This window comes from Rhinoderma darwinii (genome assembly GCF_050947455.1).
Source record: "Rhinoderma darwinii isolate aRhiDar2 chromosome 3 unlocalized genomic scaffold, aRhiDar2.hap1 SUPER_3_unloc_13, whole genome shotgun sequence".
Taxonomy (NCBI): domain Eukaryota; kingdom Metazoa; phylum Chordata; class Amphibia; order Anura; family Rhinodermatidae; genus Rhinoderma; species Rhinoderma darwinii.
In genome coordinates, this window is record NW_027461738.1 from 359743 (window position 1) to 387678 (window position 27936).

The window sequence follows — 27936 nt, forward strand, 5'->3', positions numbered from 1 at the left end:
GTGTACTATATGATCACACTGTGTTGCTGGACAGGGAAGGGGGAGAAGTTGTATGCTGATTGGACAGCGTCATACAGAAAACATTAGCTGCCCAGAGTAAAAAGGAGTCATCTCCTATTTGGCTATTAGAGCTACATTAGTATATATAAATAAATGCTCATAACTTTGCAAATAAACGTTTTTAAAACAAAAAACAACAAATCACACTGTAGTTATCAGCATCAGAGCGCCTATTAGGCTAGTTAGGAAATTGGGAATTGATAAACTGGTGACAGAGTCCATTTAAGGGACTATATACAGGAGTATGTAACAGAAAATAGTATTATAATTGACAGCAAGCAGAGATTTACTAAGGGCAGAAGTTGTCCAACCAACTTGATTTGTATTTATCAAGAGAAAAATAAAAGTCTGGACAAATGGGATGCTGTAGTTATAGTGATTTATACTTTAAATATTGCTCGCTTTTCAGAGTGACAGAACCGAAGATATCACCTGTTGAAAACACAGTCGGGAATGGACGCAGTGTACTATATGATCACACTGTGTTGCTGGACAGGGAAGGGGGAGAAGTTGTATGCTGATTGGACAGCGTCATACAGAAAACATTAGCTGCCCAGAGTAAAAAGGAGTCATCTCCTATTTGGCTATTAGAGCTACATTAGTATATATAAATAAATGCTCATAACTTTGCAAATAAACGTTTTTAAAACAAAAAACAACAAATCACACTGTAGTTATCAGCATCAGAGCGCCTATTAGGCTAGTTAGGAAATTGGGAATTGATAAACTGGTGACAGAGTCCATTTAAGGGACTATATACAGGAGTATGTAACAGAAAATAGTATTATAATTGACAGCAAGCAGAGATTTACTAAGGGCAGAAGTTGTCCAACCAACCTGATTTGTATTTATCAAGAGAAAAATAAAAGTCTGGACAAATGGGATGCTGTAGTTATAGTGATTTATACTTTAAATATTGCTCGCTTTTCAGAGTGACAGAACCGAAGATATCACCTGTTGAAAACACAGTCGGGAATGGACGCAGTGTACTATATGATCACACTGTGTTGCTGGACAGGGAAGGGGGAGAAGTTGTATGCTGATTGGACAGCGTCATACAGAAAACATTAGCTGCCCAGAGTAAAAAGGAGTCATCTCCTATTTGGCTATTAGAGCTACATTAGTATATATAAATAAATGCTCATAACTTTGCAAATAAACGTTTTTAAAACAAAAAACAACAAATCACACTGTAGTTATCAGCATCAGAGCGCCTATTAGGCTAGTTAGGAAATTGGGAATTGATAAACTGGTGACAGAGTCCATTTAAGGGACTATATACAGGAGTATGTAACAGAAAATAGTATTATAATTGACAGCAAGCAGAGATTTACTAAGGGCAGAAGTTGTCCAACTAACCTGATTTGTATTTATCAAGAGAAAAATAAAAGTCTGGACAAATGGGATGCTGTAGTTATAGTGATTTATACTCTAAATATTGCTCGCTTTTCAGAGTGACAGAACCGAAGATATCACCTGTTGAAAACACAGTCGGGAATGGACGCAGTGTACTATATGATCACACTGTGTTGCTGGACAGGGAAGGGGGAGAAGTTGTATGCTGATTGGACAGCGTCATACAGAAAACATTAGCTGCCCAGAGTAAAAAGGAGTCATCTCCTATTTGGCTATTAGAGCTACATTAGTATATATAAATAAATGCTCATAACTTTGCAAATAAACGTTTTTAAAACAAAAAACAACAAATCACACTGTAGTTATCAGCATCAGAGCGCCTATTAGGCTAGTTAGGAAATTGGGAATTGATAAACTGGTGACAGAGTCCATTTAAGGGACTATATACAGGAGTATGTAACAGAAAATAGTATTATAATTGACAGCAAGCAGAGATTTACTAAGGGCAGAAGTTGTCCAACCAACCTGATTTGTATTTATCAAGAGAAAAATAAAAGTCTGGACAAATGGGATGCTGTAGTTATAGTGATTTATACTTTAAATATTGCTCGCTTTTCAGAGTGACAGAACCGAAGATATCACCTGTTGAAAACACAGTCGGGAATGGACGCAGTGTACTATATGATCACACTGTGTTGATGGACAGGGAAGGGGGAGAAGTTGTATGCTGATTGGACAGCGTCATACAGAAAACATTAGCTGCCCAGAGTAAAAAGGAGTCATCTCCTATTTGGCTATTAGAGCTACATTAGTATATATAAATAAATGCTCATAACTTTGCAAATAAACGTTTTTAAAACAAAAAACAACAAATCACACTGTAGTTATCAGCATCAGAGCGCCTATTAGGCTAGTTAGGAAATTGGGAATTGATAAACTGGTGACAGAGTCCATTTAAGGGACTATATACAGGAGTATGTAACAGAAAATAGTATTATAATTGACAGCAAGCAGAGATTTACTAAGGGCAGAAGTTGTCCAACCAACCTGATTTGTATTTATCAAGAGAAAAATAAAAGTCTGGACAAATGGGATGCTGTAGTTATAGTGATTTATACTCTAAATATTGCTCGCTTTTCAGAGTGACAGAACCGAAGATATCACCTGTTGAAAACACAGTCGGGAATGGACGCAGTGTACTATATGATCACACTGTGTTGCTGGACAGGGAAGGGGGAGAAGTTGTATGCTGATTGGACAGCGTCATACAGAAAACATTAGCTGCCCAGAGTAAAAAGGAGTCATCTCCTATTTGGCTATTAGAGCTACATTAGTATATATAAATAAATGCTCATAACTTTGCAAATAAACGTTTTTAAAACAAAAAACAACAAATCACACTGTAGTTATCAGCATCAGAGCGCCTATTAGGCTAGTTAGGAAATTGGGAATTGATAAACTGGTGACAGAGTCCATTTAAGGGACTATATACAGGAGTATGTAACAGAAAATAGTATTATAATTGACAGCAAGCAGAGATTTACTAAGGGCAGAAGTTGTCCAACCAACCTGATTTGTATTTATCAAGAGAAAAATAAAAGTCTGGACAAATGGGATGCTGTAGTTATAGTGATTTATACTTTAAATATTGCTCGCTTTTCAGAGTGACAGAACCGAAGATATCACCTGTTGAAAACACAGTCGGGAATGGACGCAGTGTACTATATGATCACACTGTGTTGCTGGACAGGGAAGGGGGAGAAGTTGTATGCTGATTGGACAGCGTCATACAGAAAACATTAGCTGCCCAGAGTAAAAAGGAGTCATCTCCTATTTGGCTATTAGAGCTACATTAGTATATATAAATAAATGCTCATAACTTTGCAAATAAACGTTTTTAAAACAAAAAACAACAAATCACACTGTAGTTATCAGCATCAGAGCGCCTATTAGGCTAGTTAGGAAATTGGGAATTGATAAACTGGTGACAGAGTCCATTTAAGGGACTATATACAGGAGTATGTAACAGAAAATAGTATTATAATTGACAGCAAGCAGAGATTTACTAAGGGCAGAAGTTGTCCAACCAACCTGATTTGTATTTATCAAGAGAAAAATAAAAGTCTGGACAAATGGGATGCTGTAGTTATAGTGATTTATACTTTAAATATTGCTCGCTTTTCAGAGTGACAGAACCGAAGATATCACCTGTTGAAAACACAGTCGGGAATGGACGCAGTGTACTATATGATCACACTGTGTTGCTGGACAGGGAAGGGGGAGAAGTTGTATGCTGATTGGACAGCGTCATACAGAAAACATTAGCTGCCCAGAGTAAAAAGGAGTCATCTCCTATTTGGCTATTAGAGCTACATTAGTATATATAAATAAATGCTCATAACTTTGCAAATAAACGTTTTTAAAACAAAAAACAACAAATCACACTGTAGTTATCAGCATCAGAGCGCCTATTAGGCTAGTTAGGAAATTGGGAATTGATAAACTGGTGACAGAGTCCATTTAAGGGACTATATACAGGAGTATGTAACAGAAAATAGTATTATAATTGACAGCAAGCAGAGATTTACTAAGGGCAGAAGTTGTCCAACCAACCTGATTTGTATTTATCAAGAGAAAAATAAAAGTCTGGACAAATGGGATGCTGTAGTTATAGTGATTTATACTCTAAATATTGCTCGCTTTTCAGAGTGACAGAACCGAAGATATCACCTGTTGAAAACACAGTCGGGAATGGACGCAGTGTACTATATGATCACACTGTGTTGCTGGACAGGGAAGGGGGAGAAGTTGTATGCTGATTGGACAGCGTCATACAGAAAACATTAGCTGCCCAGAGTAAAAAGGAGTCATCTCCTATTTGGCTATTAGAGCTACATTAGTATATATAAATAAATGCTCATAACTTTGCAAATAAACGTTTTTAAAACAAAAAACAACAAATCACACTGTAGTTATCAGCATCAGAGCGCCTATTAGGCTAGTTAGGAAATTGGGAATTGATAAACTGGTGACAGAGTCCATTTAAGGGACTATATACAGGAGTATGTGACAGAAAATAGTATTATAATTGACAGCAAGCAGAGATTTACTAAGGGAAGAAGTTGTCCAACCAACCTGATTTGTATTTATCAAGAGAAAAATAAAAGTCTGGACAAATGGGATGCTGTAGTTATAGTGATTTATACTCTAAATATTGCTCGCTTTTCAGAGTTGTAAGCCAGGGGCACAGCTGGAACCACTATTATTAATGTAATTAATCAGTGACAAAGAGGATGGAATTAAAATAACTCTTTCTATATGTGACAAACTTTAATATGTTTCTGGAAGTTCTCTTCTTAAAATAGAACGTTGTGAACAGGACTTGATCATGTGCAGGGAGACCCCATTGGATTTCAAATCAAACGCCTTAACCACTTGGCCATCACAACTTATGTACCCTGTCTGTTAAGACTTCTGGCAACTACACCTAAGGGGCTAGCCTAAAATATGAGATCAGTCTTTTGCTCTGAACTGAGCTGTGTGGTAGGACACCGTGAGAAGAAAAGTGTTTTGGTGCTGTGGCTTAGTTGGTTAAAGCGCCTGTCTAGTAAACAGGAGATCCTGAGTTCAAATCTCAGCAGTGCCTTGCTATTTGTTGCTTTAGTTTATTCACTTGTTTATTATTTAAGTTTACATAACTAAAGTTTATGATGAATCAAATTCTTTATAGGCAATTAAAAATCTATCGGGTTTTTCATTGGTGACAGAGACCCCATGAATGTCATTGAGTTTTCTATAAGTAGTAAGTTCAATACAAAGTAATTATAGACCAGTAAGCTTAACATCCATTGTGGGAAAAACTTTTGAAGAGCTCTTAAAGGGACTCTGTTACCAGTTTATCAGGTCCCTAACTCCTAACTAGTCTAATTGGTGCTTTGCTGCTGATAACTACAGGATGATTTGTAGTAAAAAAAATGTTTATTATTTGCAAAATTATGAGCATTTTCTAAATATGTAATTTAGCCTTTATTAGACATCTGGGAGGTAACAGCAGCAATTCTCCTGAGGTGGAGCTGACTCTCAGCATCTGATGCTGTCCTATCAGCATGAAGTTGCTTCACACACATTGTGAAACTCAAGCTACAGGGAAGGAGGATCAATTCAAACAGCCATATCTCGGGCTGTGGGCCACCTAAAACAGCAGATTTGGTGGCATTTGAAAGACTGGATTCTACTCTTTCATATGACACCAAAATCACAGTTCTAGCCGTGACAGAACCGAAGATATCACCTGTTGAAAACACAGTCGGGAATGGACGCAGTGTACTATATGATCACACTGTGTTGCTGGACAGGGAAGGGGGAGAAGTTGTATGCTGATTGGACAGCGTCATACAGAAAACATTAGCTGCCCAGAGTAAAAAGGAGTCATCTCCTATTTGGCTATTAGAGCTACATTAGTATATATAAATAAATGCTCATAACTTTGCAAATAAACGTTTTTAAAACAAAAAACAACAAATCACACTGTAGTTATCAGCATCAGAGCGCCTATTAGGCTAGTTAGGAAATTGGGAATTGATAAACTGGTGACAGAGTCCATTTAAGGGACTATATACAGGAGTATGTAACAGAAAATAGTATTATAATTGACAGCAAGCAGAGATTTACTAAGGGCAGAAGTTGTCCAACCAACCTGATTTGTATTTATCAAGAGAAAAATAAAAGTCTGGACAAATGGGATGCTGTAGTTATAGTGATTTATACTCTAAATATTGCTCGCTTTTCAGAGTGACAGAACCGAAGATATCACCTGTTGAAAACACAGTCGGGAATGGACGCAGTGTACTATATGATCACACTGTGTTGCTGGACAGGGAAGGGGGAGAAGTTGTATGCTGATTGGACAGCGTCATACAGAAAACATTAGCTGCCCAGAGTAAAAAGGAGTCATCTCCTATTTGGCTATTAGAGCTACATTAGTATATATAAATAAATGCTCATAACTTTGCAAATAAACGTTTTTAAAACAAAAAACAACAAATCACACTGTAGTTATCAGCATCAGAGCGCCTATTAGGCTAGTTAGGAAATTGGGAATTGATAAACTGGTGACAGAGTCCATTTAAGGGACTATATACAGGAGTATGTAACAGAAAATAGTATTATAATTGACAGCAAGCAGAGATTTACTAAGGGCAGAAGTTGTCCAACCAACCTGATTTGTATTTATCAAGAGAAAAATAAAAGTCTGGACAAATGGGATGCTGTAGTTATAGTGATTTATACTCTAAATATTGCTCGCTTTTCAGAGTGACAGAACCGAAGATATCACCTGTTGAAAACACAGTCGGGAATGGACGCAGTGTACTATATGATCACACTGTGTTGCTGGACAGGGAAGGGGGAGAAGTTGTATGCTGATTGGACAGCGTCATACAGAAAACATTAGCTGCCCAGAGTAAAAAGGAGTCATCTCCTATTTGGCTATTAGAGCTACATTAGTATATATAAATAAACGCTCATAACTTTGCAAATAAACGTTTTTAAAACAAAAAACAACAAATCACACTGTAGTTATCAGCATCAGAGCGCCTATTAGGCTAGTTAAGAAATTGGGAATTGATAAACTGGTGACAGAGTCCATTTAAGGGTCTATATACAGGAGTATGTGACAGAAAATAGTATTATAATTGACAGCAAGCAGAGATTTACTAAGGGCAGAAGTTGTCCAACCAACCTGATTTGTATTTATCAAGAGAAAAATAAAAGTCTGGACAAATGGGATGCTGTAGTTATAGTGATTTATACTCTAAATATTGCTCGCTTTTCAGAGTTGTAAGCCAGGGGCACAGCTGGAACCACTATTATTAATGTAATTAATCAGTGACAAAGAGGATGGAATTAAAATAACTCTTTCTATATGTGACAAACTTTAATATGTTTCTGGAAGTTCTCTTCTTGAAATAGAACGTTGTGAACAGGACTTGATCATGTGCAGGGAGACCCCATTGGATTTCAAATCCAATGCCTTAACCACTCGGCCATCACAACTTATGTACCCCGTCTGTTAAGACTTCTGGCAACTACACCTAAGGGGCTAGCCTAAAATATGAGATCAGTCTTTTGCTCTGAACTGAGCTGTGTGGTAGGACACCGTGAGAAGAAAAGTGCTTTGGTGCTGTGGCTTAGTTGGTTAAAGCGCCTGTCTAGTAAACAGGAGATCCTGAGTTCAAATCTCAGCAGTGCCTTGCTATTTGTTGCTTTAGTTTATTCACTTGTTTATTATTTAAGTTTACATAACTAAAGTATATGATGAATCAAATTCTTTATAGGCGATTAAAAATCTATCGGGTTTTTCATTGGTGACAGAGACCCCATGAATGTCATTGAGTTTTCTATAATTAGTAAGTTCAATACAAAGTAATTATAGACCAGTAAGCTTAACATCCATTGTGGGAAAAACTTTTGAAGAGCTCTTAAAGGGACTCTGTTACCAGTTTATCAGGTCCCTAACTCCTAACTAGTCTAATAGGTGCTTTGCTGCTGATAACTACAGGGTGATTTGTAGTAAAAAAATGTTTATTATTTGCAAAGTTATGAGCATTTTCTAAATATGTAATTTAGCCTTTATTAGACATCTGGGAGGTAACAGCAGCAATTCTCCTGAGGTGGAGCTGACTCTCAGCATCTGATGCTGTCCTATCAGCATGAAGCTGCTTCACACACATTGTGAAACTCAAGCTACAGGGAAGGGGGATCAATTCAAACAGCCATATCTCGGGCTGTGGGCCACCTAAAAAAGCAGATTTGGTGGCATTTGAAAGACTGGATTCTACTCTTTCATATGACACCAAAATCACAGTTCTAGCTGTGACAGAACCGAAGATATCACCTGTTGAAACACAGTCGGGAATGGACGCAGTGTACTATATGATCACACTGTGTTGCTGGACAGGGAAGGGGGAGAAGTTGTATGCTGATTGGACAGCGTCATACAGAAAACATTAGCTGCCCAGAGTAAAAAGGAGTCATCTCCTATTTGGCTATTAGAGCTACATTAGTATATATAAATAAACGCTCATAACTTTGCAAATAAACGTTTTTAAAACAAAAAACAACAAATCACACTGTAGTTATCAGCATCACAGCACCTATTAGGCTAGTTAAGAAATTGGGAATTGATAAACTGGTGACAGAGTCCATTTAAGGGTCTATATACAGGAGTATGTGACAGAAAATAGTATTATAATTGACAGCAAGCAGAGATTTACTAAGGGAAGAAGTTGTCCAACCAACCTGATTTGTATTTATCAAGAGAAAAATAAAAGTCTGGACAAATGGGATGCTGTAGTTATAGTGATTTATACTCTAAATATTGCTCGCTTTTCAGAGTTGTAAGCCAGGGGCACAGCTGGAACCACTATTATTAATGTAATTAATCAGTGACAAAGAGGATGGAATTAAAATAACTCTTTCTATATGTGACAAACTTTAATATGTTTCTGGAAGTTCTCTTCTTGAAATAGAACGTTGTGAACAGGACTTGATCATGTGCAGGGAGACCCCATTGGATTTCAAATCCAACGCCTTAACCACTCGGCCATCACAACTTATGTACCCCGTCTGTTAAGACTTCTGGCAACTACACCTAAGGGGCTAGCCTAAAATATGAGATCAGTCTTTTGCTCTGAACTGAGCTGTGTGGTAGGACACCATGAGAAGAAAAGTGCTTTGGTGCTGTGGCTTAGTTGGTTAAAGCGCCTGTCTAGTAAACAGGAGATCCTGAGTTCAAATCTCAGCAGTGCCTTGCTATTTGTTGCTTTAGTTTATTCACTTGTTTATTATTTAAGTTTACATAACTAAAGTATATGATGAATCAAATTCTTTATAGGCGATTAAAAATCTATCGGGTTTTTCATTGGTGACAGAGACCCCATGAATGTCATTGAGTTTTCTATAATTAGTAAGTTCAATACAAAGTAATTATAGACCAGTAAGCTTAACATCCATTGTGGGAAAAACTTTTGAAGAGCTCTTAAAGGGACTCTGTTACCAGTTTATCAGGTCCCTAACTCCTAACTAGTCTAATAGGTGCTTTGCTGCTGATAACTACAGGGTGATTTGTAGTAAAAAAATGTTTATTATTTGCAAAGTTATGAGCATTTTCTAAATATGTAATTTAGCCTTTATTAGACATCTGGGAGGTAACAGCAGCAATTCTCCTGAGGTGGAGCTGACTCTCAGCATCTGATGCTGTCCTATCAGCATGAAGCTGCTTCACACACATTGTGAAACTCAAGCTACAGGGAAGGGGGATCAATTCAAACAGCCATATCTCGGGCTGTGGGCCACCTAAAAAAGCAGATTTGGTGGCATTTGAAAGACTGGATTCTACTCTTTCATATGACACCAAAATCACAGTTCTAGCTGTGACAGAACCGAAGATATCACCTGTTGAAACACAGTCGGGAATGGACGCAGTGTACTATATGATCACACTGTGTTGCTGGACAGGGAAGGGGGAGAAGTTGTATGCTGATTGGACAGCGTCATACAGAAAACATTAGCTGCCCAGAGTAAAAAGGAGTCATCTCCTATTTGGCTATTAGAGCTACAATAGTATATATAAATAAACGCTCATAACTTTGCAAATAAACGTTTTTAAAACAAAAAACAACAAATCACACTGTAGTTATCAGCATCACAGCACCTATTAGGCTAGTTAAGAAATTGGGAATTGATAAACTGGTGACAGAGTCCATTTAAGGGTCTATATACAGGAGTATGTGACAGAAAATAGTATTATAATTGACAGCAAGCAGAGATTTACTAAGGGAAGAAGTTGTCCAACCAACCTGATTTGTATTTATCAAGAGAAAAATAAAAGTCTGGACAAATGGGATGCTGTAGTTATAGTGATTTATACTCTAAATATTGCTCGCTTTTCAGAGTTGTAAGCCAGGGGCACAGCTGGAACCACTATTATTAATGTAATTAATCAGTGACAAAGAGGATGGAATTAAAATAACTCTTTCTATATGTGACAAACTTTAATATGTTTCTGGAAGTTCTCTTCTTGAAATAGAACGTTGTGAACAGGACTTGATCATGTGCAGGGAGACCCCATTGGATTTCAAATCAAACGCCTTAACCACTTGGCCATCACAACTTATGTACCCTGTCTGTTAAGACTTCTGGCAACTACACCTAAGGGGCTAGCCTAAAATATGAGATCAGTCTTTTGCTCTGAACTGAGCTGTGTGGTAGGACACCGTGAGAAGAAAAGTGTTTTGGTGCTGTGGCTTAGTTGGTTAAAGCGCCTGTCTAGTAAACAGGAGATCCTGAGTTCAAATCTCAGCAGTGCCTTGCTATTTGTTGCTTTAGTTTATTCACTTGTTTATTATTTAAGTTTACATAACTAAAGTTTATGATGAATCAAATTCTTTATAGGCAATTAAAAATCTATCGGGTTTTTCATTGGTGACAGAGACCCCATGAATGTCATTGAGTTTTCTATAAGTAGTAAGTTCAATACAAAGTAATTATAGACCAGTAAGCTTAACATCCATTGTGGGAAAAACTTTTGAAGAGCTCTTAAAGGGACTCTGTTACCAGTTTATCAGGTCCCTAACTCCTAACTAGTCTAATTGGTGCTTTGCTGCTGATAACTACAGGATGATTTGTAGTAAAAAAAATGTTTATTATTTGCAAAATTATGAGCATTTTCTAAATATGTAATTTAGCCTTTATTAGACATCTGGGAGGTAACAGCAGCAATTCTCCTGAGGTGGAGCTGACTCTCAGCATCTGATGCTGTCCTATCAGCATGAAGTTGCTTCACACACATTGTGAAACTCAAGCTACAGGGAAGGAGGATCAATTCAAACAGCCATATCTCGGGCTGTGGGCCACCTAAAACAGCAGATTTGGTGGCATTTGAAAGACTGGATTCTACTCTTTCATATGACACCAAAATCACAGTTCTAGCTGTGACAGAACCGAAGATATCACCTGTTGAAACACAGTCGGGAATGGACGCAGTGTACTATATGATCACACTGTGTTGCTGGACAGGGAAGGGGGAGAAGTTGTATGCTGATTGGACAGCGTCATACAGAAAACATTAGCTGCCCAGAGTAAAAAGGAGTCATCTCCTATTTGGCTATTAGAGCTACAATAGTATATATAAATAAACGCTCATAACTTTGCAAATAAACGTTTTTAAAACAAAAAACAACAAATCACACTGTAGTTATCAGCATCACAGCACCTATTAGGCTAGTTAAGAAATTGGGAATTGATAAACTGGTGACAGAGTCCATTTAAGGGTCTATATACAGGAGTATGTGACAGAAAATAGTATTATAATTGACAGCAAGCAGAGATTTACTAAGGGAAGAAGTTGTCCAACCAACCTGATTTGTATTTATCAAGAGAAAAATAAAAGTCTGGACAAATGGGATGCTGTAGTTATAGTGATTTATACTCTAAATATTGCTCGCTTTTCAGAGTTGTAAGCCAGGGGCACAGCTGGAACCACTATTATTAATGTAATTAATCAGTGACAAAGAGGATGGAATTAAAATAACTCTTTCTATATGTGACAAACTTTAATATGTTTCTGGAAGTTCTCTTCTTGAAATAGAACGTTGTGAACAGGACTTGATCATGTGCAGGGAGACCCCATTGGATTTCAAATCAAACGCCTTAACCACTTGGCCATCACAACTTATGTACCCTGTCTGTTAAGACTTCTGGCAACTACACCTAAGGGGCTAGCCTAAAATATGAGATCAGTCTTTTGCTCTGAACTGAGCTGTGTGGTAGGACACCGTGAGAAGAAAAGTGTTTTGGTGCTGTGGCTTAGTTGGTTAAAGCGCCTGTCTAGTAAACAGGAGATCCTGAGTTCAAATCTCAGCAGTGCCTTGCTATTTGTTGCTTTAGTTTATTCACTTGTTTATTATTTAAGTTTACATAACTAAAGTTTATGATGAATCAAATTCTTTATAGGCAATTAAAAATCTATCGGGTTTTTCATTGGTGACAGAGACCCCATGAATGTCATTGAGTTTTCTATAAGTAGTAAGTTCAATACAAAGTAATTATAGACCAGTAAGCTTAACATCCATTGTGGGAAAAACTTTTGAAGAGCTCTTAAAGGGACTCTGTTACCAGTTTATCAGGTCCCTAACTCCTAACTAGTCTAATTGGTGCTTTGCTGCTGATAACTACAGGATGATTTGTAGTAAAAAAAATGTTTATTATTTGCAAAATTATGAGCATTTTCTAAATATGTAATTTAGCCTTTATTAGACATCTGGGAGGTAACAGCAGCAATTCTCCTGAGGTGGAGCTGACTCTCAGCATCTGATGCTGTCCTATCAGCATGAAGTTGCTTCACACACATTGTGAAACTCAAGCTACAGGGAAGGAGGATCAATTCAAACAGCCATATCTCGGGCTGTGGGCCACCTAAAACAGCAGATTTGGTGGCATTTGAAAGACTGGATTCTACTCTTTCATATGACACCAAAATCACAGTTCTAGCCGTGACAGAACCGAAGATATCACCTGTTGAAAACACAGTCGGGAATGGACGCAGTGTACTATATGATCACACTGTGTTGCTGGACAGGGAAGGGGGAGAAGTTGTATGCTGATTGGACAGCGTCATACAGAAAACATTAGCTGCCCAGAGTAAAAAGGAGTCATCTCCTATTTGGCTATTAGAGCTACATTAGTATATATAAATAAATGCTCATAACTTTGCAAATAAACGTTTTTAAAACAAAAAACAACAAATCACACTGTAGTTATCAGCATCAGAGCGCCTATTAGGCTAGTTAGGAAATTGGGAATTGATAAACTGGTGACAGAGTCCATTTAAGGGACTATATACAGGAGTATGTAACAGAAAATAGTATTAGAATTGACAGCAAGCAGAGATTTACTAAGGGCAGAAGTTGTCCAACCAACCTGATTTGTATTTATCAAGAGAAAAATAAAAGTCTGGACAAATGGGATGCTGTAGTTATAGTGATTTATACTCTAAATATTGCTCGCTTTTCAGAGTGACAGAACCGAAGATATCACCTGTTGAAAACACAGTCGGGAATGGACGCAGTGTACTATATGATCACACTGTGTTGCTGGACAGGGAAGGGGGAGAAGTTGTATGCTGATTGGACAGCGTCATACAGAAAACATTAGCTGCCCAGAGTAAAAAGGAGTCATCTCCTATTTGGCTATTAGAGCTACATTAGTATATATAAATAAATGCTCATAACTTTGCAAATAAACGTTTTTAAAACAAAAAACAACAAATCACACTGTAGTTATCAGCATCAGAGCGCCTATTAGGCTAGTTAGGAAATTGGGAATTGATAAACTGGTGACAGAGTCCATTTAAGGGACTATATACAGGAGTATGTAACAGAAAATAGTATTATAATTGACAGCAAGCAGAGATTTACTAAGGGCAGAAGTTGTCCAACCAACCTGATTTGTATTTATCAAGAGAAAAATAAAAGTCTGGACAAATGGGATGCTGTAGTTATAGTGATTTATACTCTAAATATTGCTCGCTTTTCAGAGTGACAGAACCGAAGATATCACCTGTTGAAAACACAGTCGGGAATGGACGCAGTGTACTATATGATCACACTGTGTTGCTGGACAGGGAAGGGGGAGAAGTTGTATGCTGATTGGACAGCGTCATACAGAAAACATTAGCTGCCCAGAGTAAAAAGGAGTCATCTCCTATTTGGCTATTAGAGCTACATTAGTATATATAAATAAATGCTCATAACTTTGCAAATAAACGTTTTTAAAACAAAAAACAACAAATCACACTGTAGTTATCAGCATCAGAGCGCCTATTAGGCTAGTTAGGAAATTGGGAATTGATAAACTGGTGACAGAGTCCATTTAAGGGACTATATACAGGAGTATGTAACAGAAAATAGTATTATAATTGACAGCAAGCAGAGATTTACTAAGGGCAGAAGTTGTCCAACCAACCTGATTTGTATTTATCAAGAGAAAAATAAAAGTCTGGACAAATGGGATGCTGTAGTTATAGTGATTTATACTCTAAATATTGCTCGCTTTTCAGAGCTGCAAGCCAGGGGCACAGCTGGAACCACTATTATTAATGTAATTAATCAGTGACAAAGAGGATGGAATTAAAATAACTCTTTCTATATGTGACAAACTTTAATATGTTTCTGGAAGTTCTCTTCTTAAAATAGAACGTTGTGAACAGGACTTGATCATGTGCAGGGAGACCCCATTGGATTTCAAATCCAACGCCTTAACCACTCGGCCATCACAACTTATGTACCCTGTCTGTTAAGACTTCTGGCAACTACACCTAAGGGGCTAGCCTAAAATATGAGATCAGTCTTTTGCTCTGAACTGAGCTGTGTGGTAGGACACCGTGAGAAGAAAAGTGCTTTGGTGCTGTGGCTTAGTTGGTTAAAGCGCCTGTCTAGTAAACAGGAGATCCTGAGTTCAAATCTCAGCAGTGCCTTGCTATTTGTTGCTTTAGTTTATTCACTTTTTTATTATTTAAGTTTACATAACTAAAGTATATGATGAATCAAATTCTTTATAGGCGATTAAAAATCTATCGGGTTTTTCATTGGTGACAGAGACCCCATGAATGTCATTGAGTTTTCTATAATTAGTAAGTTCAATACAAAGTAATTATAGACCAGTAAGCTTAACATCCATTGTGGGAAAAACTTTTGAAGAGCTCTTAAAGGGACTCTGTTACCAGTTTATCAGGTCCCTAACTCCTAACTAGTCTAATAGGTGCTTTGCTGCTGATAACTACAGGGTGATTTGTAGTAAAAAAATGTTTATTATTTGCAAAGTTATGAGCATTTTCTAAATATGTAATTTAGCCTTTATTAGACATCTGGGAGGTAACAGCAGCAATTCTCCTGAGGTGGAGCTGACTCTCAGCATCTGATGCTGTCCTATCAGCATGAAGCTGCTTCACACACATTGTGAAACTCAAGCTACAGGGAAGGGGGATCAATTCAAACAGCCATATCTCGGGCTGTGGGCCACCTAAAAAAGCAGATTTGGTGGCATTTGAAAGACTGGATTCTACTCTTTCATATGACACCAAAATCACAGTTCTAGCTGTGACAGAACCGAAGATATCACCTGTTGAAACACAGTCGGGAATGGACGCAGTGTACTATATGATCACACTGTGTTGCTGGACAGGGAAGGGGGAGAAGTTGTATGCTGATTGGACAGCGTCATACAGAAAACATTAGCTGCCCAGAGTAAAAAGGAGTCATCTCCTATTTGGCTATTAGAGCTACAATAGTATATATAAATAAACGCTCATAACTTTGCAAATAAACGTTTTTAAAACAAAAAACAACAAATCACACTGTAGTTATCAGCATCACAGCACCTATTAGGCTAGTTAAGAAATTGGGAATTGATAAACTGGTGACAGAGTCCATTTAAGGGTCTATATACAGGAGTATGTGACAGAAAATAGTATTATAATTGACAGCAAGCAGAGATTTACTAAGGGAAGAAGTTGTCCAACCAACCTGATTTGTATTTATCAAGAGAAAAATAAAAGTCTGGACAAATGGGATGCTGTAGTTATAGTGATTTATACTCTAAATATTGCTCGCTTTTCAGAGTTGTAAGCCAGGGGCACAGCTGGAACCACTATTATTAATGTAATTAATCAGTGACAAAGAGGATGGAATTAAAATAACTCTTTCTATATGTGACAAACTTTAATATGTTTCTGGAAGTTCTCTTCTTGAAATAGAACGTTGTGAACAGGACTTGATCATGTGCAGGGAGACCCCATTGGATTTCAAATCCAACGCCTTAACCACTCGGCCATCACAACTTATGTACCCCGTCTGTTAAGACTTCTGGCAACTACACCTAAGGGGCTAGCCTAAAATATGAGATCAGTCTTTTGCTCTGAACTGAGCTGTGTGGTAGGACACCATGAGAAGAAAAGTGCTTTGGTGCTGTGGCTTAGTTGGTTAAAGCGCCTGTCTAGTAAACAGGAGATCCTGAGTTCAAATCTCAGCAGTGCCTTGCTATTTGTTGCTTTAGTTTATTCACTTGTTTATTATTTAAGTTTACATAACTAAAGTATATGATGAATCAAATTCTTTATAGGCGATTAAAAATCTATCGGGTTTTTCATTGGTGACAGAGACCCCATGAATGTCATTGAGTTTTCTATAATTAGTAAGTTCAATACAAAGTAATTATAGACCAGTAAGCTTAACATCCATTGTGGGAAAAACTTTTGAAGAGCTCTTAAAGGGACTCTGTTACCAGTTTATCAGGTCCCTAACTCCTAACTAGTCTAATAGGTGCTTTGCTGCTGATAACTACAGGGTGATTTGTAGTAAAAAAATGTTTATTATTTGCAAAGTTATGAGCATTTTCTAAATATGTAATTTAGCCTTTATTAGACATCTGGGAGGTAACAGCAGCAATTCTCCTGAGGTGGAGCTGACTCTCAGCATCTGATGCTGTCCTATCAGCATGAAGCTGCTTCACACACATTGTGAAACTCAAGCTACAGGGAAGGGGGATCAATTCAAACAGCCATATCTCGGGCTGTGGGCCACCTAAAACAGCAGATTTGGTGGCATTTGAAAGACTGGATTCTACTCTTTCATATGACACCAAAATCACAGTTCTAGCTGTGACAGAACCGAAGATATCACCTGTTGAAACACAGTCGGGAATGGACGCAGTGTACTATATGATCACACTGTGTTGCTGGACAGGGAAGGGGGAGAAGTTGTATGCTGATTGGACAGCGTCATACAGAAAACATTAGCTGCCCAGAGTAAAAAGGAGTCATCTCCTATTTGGCTATTAGAGCTACAATAGTATATATAAATAAACGCTCATAACTTTGCAAATAAACGTTTTTAAAACAAAAAACAACAAATCACACTGTAGTTATCAGCATCACAGCACCTATTAGGCTAGTTAAGAAATTGGGAATTGATAAACTGGTGACAGAGTCCATTTAAGGGTCTATATACAGGAGTATGTGACAGAAAATAGTATTATAATTGACAGCAAGCAGAGATTTACTAAGGGAAGAAGTTGTCCAACCAACCTGATTTGTATTTATCAAGAGAAAAATAAAAGTCTGGACAAATGGGATGCTGTAGTTATAGTGATTTATACTCTAAATATTGCTCGCTTTTCAGAGTTGTAAGCCAGGGGCACAGCTGGAACCACTATTATTAATGTAATTAATCAGTGACAAAGAGGATGGAATTAAAATAACTCTTTCTATATGTGACAAACTTTAATATGTTTCTGGAAGTTCTCTTCTTGAAATAGAACGTTGTGAACAGGACTTGATCATGTGCAGGGAGACCCCATTGGATTTCAAATCCAACGCCTTAACCACTCGGCCATCACAACTTATGTACCCCGTCTGTTAAGACTTCTGGCAACTACACCTAAGGGGCTAGCCTAAAATATGAGATCAGTCTTTTGCTCTGAACTGAGCTGTGTGGTAGGACACCATGAGAAGAAAAGTGCTTTGGTGCTGTGGCTTAGTTGGTTAAAGCGCCTGTCTAGTAAACAGGAGATCCTGAGTTCAAATCTCAGCAGTGCCTTGCTATTTGTTGCTTTAGTTTATTCACTTGTTTATTATTTAAGTTTACATAACTAAAGTATATGATGAATCAAATTCTTTATAGGCGATTAAAAATCTATCGGGTTTTTCATTGGTGACAGAGACCCCATGAATGTCATTGAGTTTTCTATAATTAGTAAGTTCAATACAAAGTAATTATAGACCAGTAAGCTTAACATCCATTGTGGGAAAAACTTTTGAAGAGCTCTTAAAGGGACTCTGTTACCAGTTTATCAGGTCCCTAACTCCTAACTAGTCTAATAGGTGCTTTGCTGCTGATAACTACAGGGTGATTTGTAGTAAAAAAATGTTTATTATTTGCAAAGTTATGAGCATTTTCTAAATATGTAATTTAGCCTTTATTAGACATCTGGGAGGTAACAGCAGCAATTCTCCTGAGGTGGAGCTGACTCTCAGCATCTGATGCTGTCCTATCAGCATGAAGCTGCTTCACACACATTGTGAAACTCAAGCTACAGGGAAGGGGGATCAATTCAAACAGCCATATCTCGGGCTGTGGGCCACCTAAAAAAGCAGATTTGGTGGCATTTGAAAGACTGGATTCTACTCTTTCATATGACACCAAAATCACAGTTCTAGCTGTGACAGAACCGAAGATATCACCTGTTGAAACACAGTCGGGAATGGACGCAGTGTACTATATGATCACACTGTGTTGCTGGACAGGAAAGGGGGAGAAGTTGTATGCTGATTGGACAGCGTCATACAGAAAACATTAGCTGCCCAGAGTAAAAAGGAGTCATCTCCTATTTGGCTATTAGAGCTACATTAGTATATATAAATAAACGCTCATAACTTTGCAAATAAACGTTTTTAAAACAAAAAACAACAAATCACACTGTAGTTATCAGCATCACAGCACCTATTAGGCTAGTTAAGAAATTGGGAATTGATAAACTGGTGACAGAGTCCATTTAAGGGTCTATATACAGGAGTATGTGACAGAAAATAGTATTATAATTGACAGCAAGCAGAGATTTACTAAGGGAAGAAGTTGTCCAACCAACCTGATTTGTATTTATCAAGAGAAAAATAAAAGTCTGGACAAATGGGATGCTGTAGTTATAGTGATTTATACTCTAAATATTGCTCGCTTTTCAGAGTTGTAAGCCAGGGGCACAGCTGGAACCACTATTATTAATGTAATTAATCAGTGACAAAGAGGATGGAATTAAAATAACTCTTTCTATATGTGACAAACTTTAATATGTTTCTGGAAGTTCTCTTCTTGAAATAGAACGTTGTGAACAGGACTTGATCATGTGCAGGGAGACCCCATTGGATTTCAAATCCAACGCCTTAACCACTCGGCCATCACAACTTATGTACCCCGTCTGTTAAGACTTCTGGCAACTACACCTAAGGGGCTAGCCTAAAATATGAGATCAGTCTTTTGCTCTGAACTGAGCTGTGTGGTAGGACACCATGAGAAGAAAAGTGCTTTGGTGCTGTGGCTTAGTTGGTTAAAGCGCCTGTCTAGTAAACAGGAGATCCTGAGTTCAAATCTCAGCAGTGCCTTGCTATTTGTTGCTTTAGTTTATTCACTTGTTTATTATTTAAGTTTACATAACTAAAGTATATGATGAATCAAATTCTTTATAGGCGATTAAAAATCTATCGGGTTTTTCATTGGTGACAGAGACCCCATGAATGTCATTGAGTTTTCTATAATTAGTAAGTTCAATACAAAGTAATTATAGACCAGTAAGCTTAACATCCATTGTGGGAAAAACTTTTGAAGAGCTCTTAAAGGGACTCTGTTACCAGTTTATCAGGTCCCTAACTCCTAACTAGTCTAATAGGTGCTTTGCTGCTGATAACTACAGGGTGATTTGTAGTAAAAAAATGTTTATTATTTGCAAAGTTATGAGCATTTTCTAAATATGTAATTTAGCCTTTATTAGACATCTGGGAGGTAACAGCAGCAATTCTCCTGAGGTGGAGCTGACTCTCAGCATCTGATGCTGTCCTATCAGCATGAAGCTGCTTCACACACATTGTGAAACTCAAGCTACAGGGAAGGGGGATCAATTCAAACAGCCATATCTCGGGCTGTGGGCCACCTAAAAAAGCAGATTTGGTGGCATTTGAAAGACTGGATTCTACTCTTTCATATGACACCAAAATCACAGTTCTAGCTGTGACAGAACCGAAGATATCACCTGTTGAAACACAGTCGGGAATGGACGCAGTGTACTATATGATCACACTGTGTTGCTGGACAGGGAAGGGGGAGAAGTTGTATGCTGATTCGACAGCGTCATACAGAAAACATTAGCTGCCCAGAGTAAAAAGGAGTCATCTCCTATTTGGCTATTAGAGCTACAATAGTATATATAAATAAACGCTCATAACTTTGCAAATAAACGTTTTTAAAACAAAAAACAACAAATCACACTGTAGTTATCAGCATCACAGCACCTATTAGGCTAGTTAAGAAATTGGGAATTGATAAACTGGTGACAGAGTCCATTTAAGGGTCTATATACAGGAGTATGTGACAGAAAATAGTATTATAATTGACAGCAAGCAGAGATTTACTAAGGGAAGAAGTTGTCCAACCAACCTGATTTGTATTTATCAAGAGAAAAATAAAAGTCTGGACAAATGGGATGCTGTAGTTATAGTGATTTATACTCTAAATATTGCTCGCTTTTCAGAGTTGTAAGCCAGGGGCACAGCTGGAACCACTATTATTAATGTAATTAATCAGTGACAAAGAGGATGGAATTAAAATAACTCTTTCTATATGTGACAAACTTTAATATGTTTCTGGAAGTTCTCTTCTTGAAATAGAACGTTGTGAACAGGACTTGATCATGTGCAGGGAGACCCCATTGGATTTCAAATCCAACGCCTTAACCACTCGGCCATCACAACTTATGTACCCCGTCTGTTAAGACTTCTGGCAACTACACCTAAGGGGCTAGCCTAAAATATGAGATCAGTCTTTTGCTCTGAACTGAGCTGTGTGGTAGGACACCATGAGAAGAAAAGTGCTTTGGTGCTGTGGCTTAGTTGGTTAAAGCGCCTGTCTAGTAAACAGGAGATCCTGAGTTCAAATCTCAGCAGTGCCTTGCTATTTGTTGCTTTAGTTTATTCACTTGTTTATTATTTAAGTTTACATAACTAAAGTATATGATGAATCAAATTCTTTATAGGCGATTAAAAATCTATCGGGTTTTTCATTGGTGACAGAGACCCCATGAATGTCATTGAGTTTTCTATAATTAGTAAGTTCAATACAAAGTAATTATAGACCAGTAAGCTTAACATCCATTGTGGGAAAAACTTTTGAAGAGCTCTTAAAGGGACTCTGTTACCAGTTTATCAGGTCCCTAACTCCTAACTAGTCTAATAGGTGCTTTGCTGCTGATAACTACAGGGTGATTTGTAGTAAAAAAATGTTTATTATTTGCAAAGTTATGAGCATTTTCTAAATATGTAATTTAGCCTTTATTAGACATCTGGGAGGTAACAGCAGCAATTCTCCTGAGGTGGAGCTGACTCTCAGCATCTGATGCTGTCCTATCAGCATGAAGCTGCTTCACACACATTGTGAAACTCAAGCTACAGGGAAGGGGGATCAATTCAAACAGCCATATCTCGGGCTGTGGGCCACCTAAAAAAGCAGATTTGGTGGCATTTGAAAGACGGGATTCTACTCTTTCATATGACACCAAAATCACAGTTCTAGCTGTGACAGAACCGAAGATATCACCTGTTGAAAACACAGTCGGGAATGTTGCAGTGTACTATATGATCACACTGTGTTGCTGGACAGGGAAGGGGGAGAAGTTGTATGCTGATTGGACAGCGTCATACAGAAAACATTAGCTGCCCAGAGTAAAAAGGAGTCATCTCCTATTTGGCTATTAGAGCTACAATAGTATATATAAATAAACGCTCATAACTTTGCAAATAAACGTTTTTAAAACAAAAAACAACAAATCACACTGTAGTTATCAGCATCACAGCACCTATTAGGCTAGTTAAGAAATTGGGAATTGATAAACTGGTGACAGAGTCCATTTAAGGGTCTATATACAGGAGTATGTGACAGAAAATAGTATTATAATTGACAGCAAGCAGAGATTTACTAAGGGAAGAAGTTGTCCAACCAACCTGATTTGTATTTATCAAGAGAAAAATAAAAGTCTGGACAAATGGGATGCTGTAGTTATAGTGATTTATACTCTAAATATTGCTCGCTTTTCAGAGTTGTAAGCCAGGGGCACAGCTGGAACCACTATTATTAATGTAATTAATCAGTGACAAAGAGGATGGAATTAAAATAACTCTTTCTATATGTGACAAACTTTAATATGTTTCTGGAAGTTCTCTTCTTGAAATAGAACGTTGTGAACAGGACTTGATCATGTGCAGGGAGACCCCATTGGATTTCAAATCCAACGCCTTAACCACTCGGCCATCACAACTTATGTACCCCGTCTGTTAAGACTTCTGGCAACTACACCTAAGGGGCTAGCCTAAAATATGAGATCAGTCTTTTGCTCTGAACTGAGCTGTGTGGTAGGACACCATGAGAAGAAAAGTGCTTTGGTGCTGTGGCTTAGTTGGTTAAAGCGCCTGTCTAGTAAACAGGAGATCCTGAGTTCAAATCTCAGCAGTGCCTTGCTATTTGTTGCTTTAGTTTATTCACTTGTTTATTATTTAAGTTTACATAACTAAAGTATATGATGAATCAAATTCTTTATAGGCGATTAAAAATCTATCGGGTTTTTCATTGGTGACAGAGACCCCATGAATGTCATTGAGTTTTCTATAATTAGTAAGTTCAATACAAAGTAATTATAGACCAGTAAGCTTAACATCCATTGTGGGAAAAACTTTTGAAGAGCTCTTAAAGGGACTCTGTTACCAGTTTATCAGGTCCCTAACTCCTAACTAGTCTAATAGGTGCTTTGCTGCTGATAACTACAGGGTGATTTGTAGTAAAAAAATGTTTATTATTTGCAAAGTTATGAGCATTTTCTAAATATGTAATTTAGCCTTTATTAGACATCTGGGAGGTAACAGCAGCAATTCTCCTGAGGTGGAGCTGACTCTCAGCATCTGATGCTGTCCTATCAGCATGAAGCTGCTTCACACACATTGTGAAACTCAAGCTACAGGGAAGGGGGATCAATTCAAACAGCCATATCTCGGGCTGTGGGCCACCTAAAAAAGCAGATTTGGTGGCATTTGAAAGACGGGATTCTACTCTTTCATATGACACCAAAATCACAGTTCTAGCTGTGACAGAACCGAAGATATCACCTGTTGAAAACACAGTCGGGAATGTTGCAGTGTACTATATGATCACACTGTGTTGCTGGACAGGGAAGGGGGAGAAGTTGTATGCTGATTGGACAGCGTCATACAGAAAACATTAGCTGCCCAGAGTAAAAAGGAGTCATCTCCTATTTGGCTATTAGAGCTACAATAGTATATATAAATAAACGCTCATAACTTTGCAAATAAACGTTTTTAAAACAAAAAACAACAAATCACACTGTAGTTATCAGCATCACAGCACCTATTAGGCTAGTTAAGAAATTGGGAATTGATAAACTGGTGACAGAGTCCATTTAAGGGTCTATATACAGGAGTATGTGACAGAAAATAGTATTATAATTGACAGCAAGCAGAGATTTACTAAGGGAAGAAGTTGTCCAACCAACCTGATTTGTATTTATCAAGAGAAAAATAAAAGTCTGGACAAATGGGATGCTGTAGTTATAGTGATTTATACTCTAAATATTGCTCGCTTTTCAGAGTTGTAAGCCAGGGGCACAGCTGGAACCACTATTATTAATGTAATTAATCAGTGACAAAGAGGATGGAATTAAAATAACTCTTTCTATATGTGACAAACTTTAATATGTTTCTGGAAGTTCTCTTCTTAAAATAGAACGTTGTGAACAGGACTTGATCATGTGCAGGGAGACCCCATTGGATTTCAAATCCAACGCCTTAACCACTCGGCCATCACAACTTATGTACCCTGTCTGTTAAGACTTCTGGCAACTACACCTAAGGGGCTAGCCTAAAATATGAGATCAGTCTTTTGCTCTGAACTGAGCTGTGTGGTAGGACACCATGAGAAGAAAAGTGCTTTGGTGCTGTGGCTTAGTTGGTTAAAGCGCCTGTCTAGTAAACAGGAGATCCTGAGTTCAAATCTCAGCAGTGCCTTGCTATTTGTTGCTTTAGTTTATTCACTTGTTTATTATTTAAGTTTACATAACTAAAGTATATGATGAATCAAATTCTTTATAGGCGATTAAAAATCTATTGGGTTTTTCATTGGTGACAGAGACCCCATGAATGTCATTGAGTTTTCTATAATTAGTAAGTTCAATACAAAGTAATTATAGACCAGTAAGCTTAACATCCATTGTGGGAAAAACTTTTGAAGAGCTCTTAAAGGGACTCTGTTACCAGTTTATCAGGTCCCTAACTCCTAACTAGTCTAATTGGTGCTTTGCTGCTGATAACTACAGGGTGATTTGTAGTAAAAAAAATGTTTATTATTTGCAAAATTATGAGCATTTTCTAAATATGTAATTTAGCCTTTATTAGACATCTGGGAGGTAACAGCAGCAATTCTCCTGAGGTGGAGCTGACTCTCAGCATCTGATGCTGTCCTATCAGCATGAAGCTGCTTCACACACATTGTGAAACTCAAGCTACAGGGAAGGGGGATCAATTCAAACAGCCATATCTCGGGCTGTGGGCCACCTAAAAAAGCAGATTTGGTGGCATTTGAAAGACGGGATTCTACTCTTTCATATGACACCAAAATCACAGTTCTAGCTGTGACAGAACCGAAGATATCACCTGTTGAAAACACAGTCGGGAATGGACGCAGTGTACTATATGATCACACTGTGTTGCTGGACAGGGAAGGGGGAGAAGTTGTATGCTGATTGGACAGCATCATACAGAAAACATTAGCTGCCCAGAGTAAAAAGGAGTCATCTCCTATTTGGCTATTAGAGCTACATTAGTATATATAAATAAATGCTCATAACTTTGCAAATAAACGTTTTTAAAACAAAAAAACAACAAATCACACTGTAGTTATCAGCATCAGAGCGCCTATTAGGCTAGTTAGGAAATTGGGAATTGATAAACTGGTGACAGAGTCCATTTAAGGGACTATATACAGGAGTATGTAACAGAAAATAGTATTATAATTGACAGCAAGCAGAGATTTACTAAGGGCAGAAGTTGTCCAACCAACCTGATTTGTATTTATCAAGAGAAAAATAAAAGTCTGGACAAATGGGATGCTGTAGTTATAGTGATTTATACTCTAAATATTGCTCGCTTTTCAGAGCTGTAAGCCAGGGGCACAGCTGGAACCACTATTATTAATGTAATTAATCAGTGACAAAGAGGATGGAATTAAAATAACTCTTTCTATATGTGACAAACTTTAATATGTTTCTGGAAGTTCTCTTCTTAAAATAGAACGTTGTGAACAGGACTTGATCATGTGCAGGGAGACCCCATTGGATTTCAAATCCAACGCCTTAACCACTCGGCCATCACAACTTATGTACCCTGTCTGTTAAGACTTCTGGCAACTACACCTAAGGGGCTAGCCTAAAATATGAGATCAGTCTTTTGCTCTGAACTGAGCTGTGTGGTAGGACACCGTGAGAAGAAAAGTGCTTTGGTGCTGTGGCTTAGTTGGTTAAAGCGCCTGTCTAGTAAACAGGAGATCCTGAGTTCAAATCTCAGCAGTGCCTTGCTATTTGTTGCTTTAGTTTATTCACTTGTTTATTATTTAAGTTTACATAACTAAAGTATATGATGAATCAAATTCTTTATAGGCGATTAAAAATCTATCGGGTTTTTCATTGGTGACAGAGACCCCATGAATGTCATTGAGTTTTCTATAAGTAGTAAGTTCAATACAAAGTAATTATAGACCAGTAAGCTTAACATCCATTGTGGGAAAAACTTTTGAAGAGCTCTTAAAGGGACTCTGTTACCAGTATATCAGGTCCCTAACTCCTAACTAGTCTAATAGGTGCTTTGCTGCTGATAACTACAGGGTGATTTGTAGTAAAAAAATGTTTATTATTTGCAAAGTTATGAGCATTTTCTAAATATGTAATTTAGCCTTTATTAGACATCTGGGAGGTAACAGCAGCAATTCTCCTGAGGTGGAGCTGACTCTCAGCATCTGATGCTGTCCTATCAGCATGAAGCTGCTTCACACACATGGTGAAACTCAAGCTACAGGGAAGGGGGATCAATTCAAACAGCCATATCTCGGGCTGTGGGCCACCTAAAAAAGCAGATTTGGTGGCATTTGAAAGACTGGATTCTACTCTTTCATATGACACCAAAATCACAGTTCTAGCTGTGACAGAACCGAAGATATCACCTGTTGAAACACAGTCGGGAATGGACGCAGTGTACTATATGATCACACTGTGTTGCTGGACAGGGAAGGGGGAGAAGTTGTATGCTGATTGGACAGCGTCATACAGAAAACATTAGCTGCCCAGAGTAAAAAGGAGTCATCTCCTATTTGGCTATTAGAGCTACATTAGTATATATAAATAAACGCTCATAACTTTGCAAATAAACGTTTTTAAAACAAAAAACAACAAATCACACTGTAGTTATCAGCATCACAGCACCTATTAGGCTAGTTAAGAAATTGGGAATTGATAAACTGGTGACAGAGTCCATTTAAGGGTCTATATACAGGAGTATGTGACAGAAAATAGTATTATAATTGACAGCAAGCAGAGATTTACTAAGGGCAGAAGTTGTCCAACCAACCTGATTTGTATTTATCAAGAGAAAAATAAAAGTCTGGACAAATGGGATGCTGTAGTTATAGTGATTTATACTCTAAATATTGCTCGCTTTTCAGAGCTGTAAGCCAGGGGCACAGCTGGAACCACTATTATTAATGTAATTAATCAGTGACAAAGAGGATGGAATTAAAATAACTCTTTCTATATGTGACAAACTTTAATATGTTTCTGGAAGTTCTCTTCTTAAAATAGAACGTTGTGAACAGGACTTGATCATGTGCAGGGAGACCCCATTGGATTTCAAATCCAACGCCTTAACCACTCGGCCATCACAACTTATGTACCCTGTCTGTTAAGACTTCTGGCAACTACACCTAAGGGGCTAGCCTAAAATATGAGATCAGTCTTTTGCTCTGAACTGAGCTGTGTGGTAGGACACCGTGAGAAGAAAAGTGCTTTGGTGCTGTGGCTTAGTTGATTAAAGAGCCTGTCTAGTAAACAGGAGATCCTGAGTTCAAATCTCAGCAGTGCCTTGCTATTTGTTGCTTTAGTTTATTCACTTGTTTATTATTTAAGTTTACATAACTAAAGTATATGATGAATCAAATTCTTTATAGGCGATTAAAAATCTATCGGGTTTTTCATTGGTGACAGAGACCCCATGAATGTCATTGAGTTTTCTATAAGTAGTAAGTTCAATACAAAGTAATTATAGACCAGTAAGCTTAACATCCATTGTGGGAAAAACTTTTGAAGAGCTCTTAAAGGGACTCTGTTACCAGTATATCAGGTCCCTAACTCCTAACTAGTCTAATAGGTGCTTTGCTGCTGATAACTACAGGGTGATTTGTAGTAAAAAAATGTTTATTATTTGCAAAGTTATGAGCATTTTCTAAATATGTAATTTAGCCTTTATTAGACATCTGGGAGGTAACAGCAGCAATTCTCCTGAGGTGGAGCTGACTCTCAGCATCTGATGCTGTCCTATCAGCATGAAGCTGCTTCACACACATTGTGAAACTCAAGCTACAGGGAAGGGGGATC

The 27936-nt window shown here is 37.8% G+C and overlaps 13 non-coding genes across 13 annotated transcripts; all 13 read left to right on the forward strand.

Moving 5' to 3' along the window:
- The first annotated feature begins 4988 nt into the window (after positions 1-4988).
- TRNAT-AGU (transfer RNA threonine (anticodon AGU)) lies at positions 4989-5062 on the forward strand. The gene has a single exon. It is a non-coding gene; the product is annotated as a tRNA-Thr (tRNA).
- A 2531-nt stretch (positions 5063-7593) lies between these two features.
- On the forward strand, positions 7594-7667 carry TRNAT-AGU (transfer RNA threonine (anticodon AGU)). Its single transcript has one exon. It is a non-coding gene; the product is annotated as a tRNA-Thr (tRNA).
- A 1485-nt stretch (positions 7668-9152) lies between these two features.
- Positions 9153-9226, forward strand: TRNAT-AGU (transfer RNA threonine (anticodon AGU)). The gene has a single exon. It is a non-coding gene; the product is annotated as a tRNA-Thr (tRNA).
- Positions 9227-10711: 1485 nt separating this feature from the next.
- TRNAT-AGU (transfer RNA threonine (anticodon AGU)) lies at positions 10712-10785 on the forward strand. The gene has a single exon. It is a non-coding gene; the product is annotated as a tRNA-Thr (tRNA).
- A 1486-nt stretch (positions 10786-12271) lies between these two features.
- Positions 12272-12345, forward strand: TRNAT-AGU (transfer RNA threonine (anticodon AGU)). Its single transcript has one exon. It is a non-coding gene; the product is annotated as a tRNA-Thr (tRNA).
- A 2531-nt stretch (positions 12346-14876) lies between these two features.
- TRNAT-AGU (transfer RNA threonine (anticodon AGU)) lies at positions 14877-14950 on the forward strand. The gene has a single exon. It is a non-coding gene; the product is annotated as a tRNA-Thr (tRNA).
- Positions 14951-16435: 1485 nt separating this feature from the next.
- Positions 16436-16509, forward strand: TRNAT-AGU (transfer RNA threonine (anticodon AGU)). The gene has a single exon. It is a non-coding gene; the product is annotated as a tRNA-Thr (tRNA).
- A 1485-nt stretch (positions 16510-17994) lies between these two features.
- TRNAT-AGU (transfer RNA threonine (anticodon AGU)) lies at positions 17995-18068 on the forward strand. The gene has a single exon. It is a non-coding gene; the product is annotated as a tRNA-Thr (tRNA).
- Positions 18069-19553: 1485 nt separating this feature from the next.
- TRNAT-AGU (transfer RNA threonine (anticodon AGU)) lies at positions 19554-19627 on the forward strand. The gene has a single exon. It is a non-coding gene; the product is annotated as a tRNA-Thr (tRNA).
- Positions 19628-21112: 1485 nt separating this feature from the next.
- TRNAT-AGU (transfer RNA threonine (anticodon AGU)) lies at positions 21113-21186 on the forward strand. The gene has a single exon. It is a non-coding gene; the product is annotated as a tRNA-Thr (tRNA).
- A 1485-nt stretch (positions 21187-22671) lies between these two features.
- On the forward strand, positions 22672-22745 carry TRNAT-AGU (transfer RNA threonine (anticodon AGU)). The gene has a single exon. It is a non-coding gene; the product is annotated as a tRNA-Thr (tRNA).
- A 1485-nt stretch (positions 22746-24230) lies between these two features.
- TRNAT-AGU (transfer RNA threonine (anticodon AGU)) lies at positions 24231-24304 on the forward strand. Its single transcript has one exon. It is a non-coding gene; the product is annotated as a tRNA-Thr (tRNA).
- Positions 24305-25792: 1488 nt separating this feature from the next.
- Positions 25793-25866, forward strand: TRNAT-AGU (transfer RNA threonine (anticodon AGU)). Its single transcript has one exon. It is a non-coding gene; the product is annotated as a tRNA-Thr (tRNA).
- The last annotated feature ends 2070 nt before the right edge of the window (positions 25867-27936 follow it).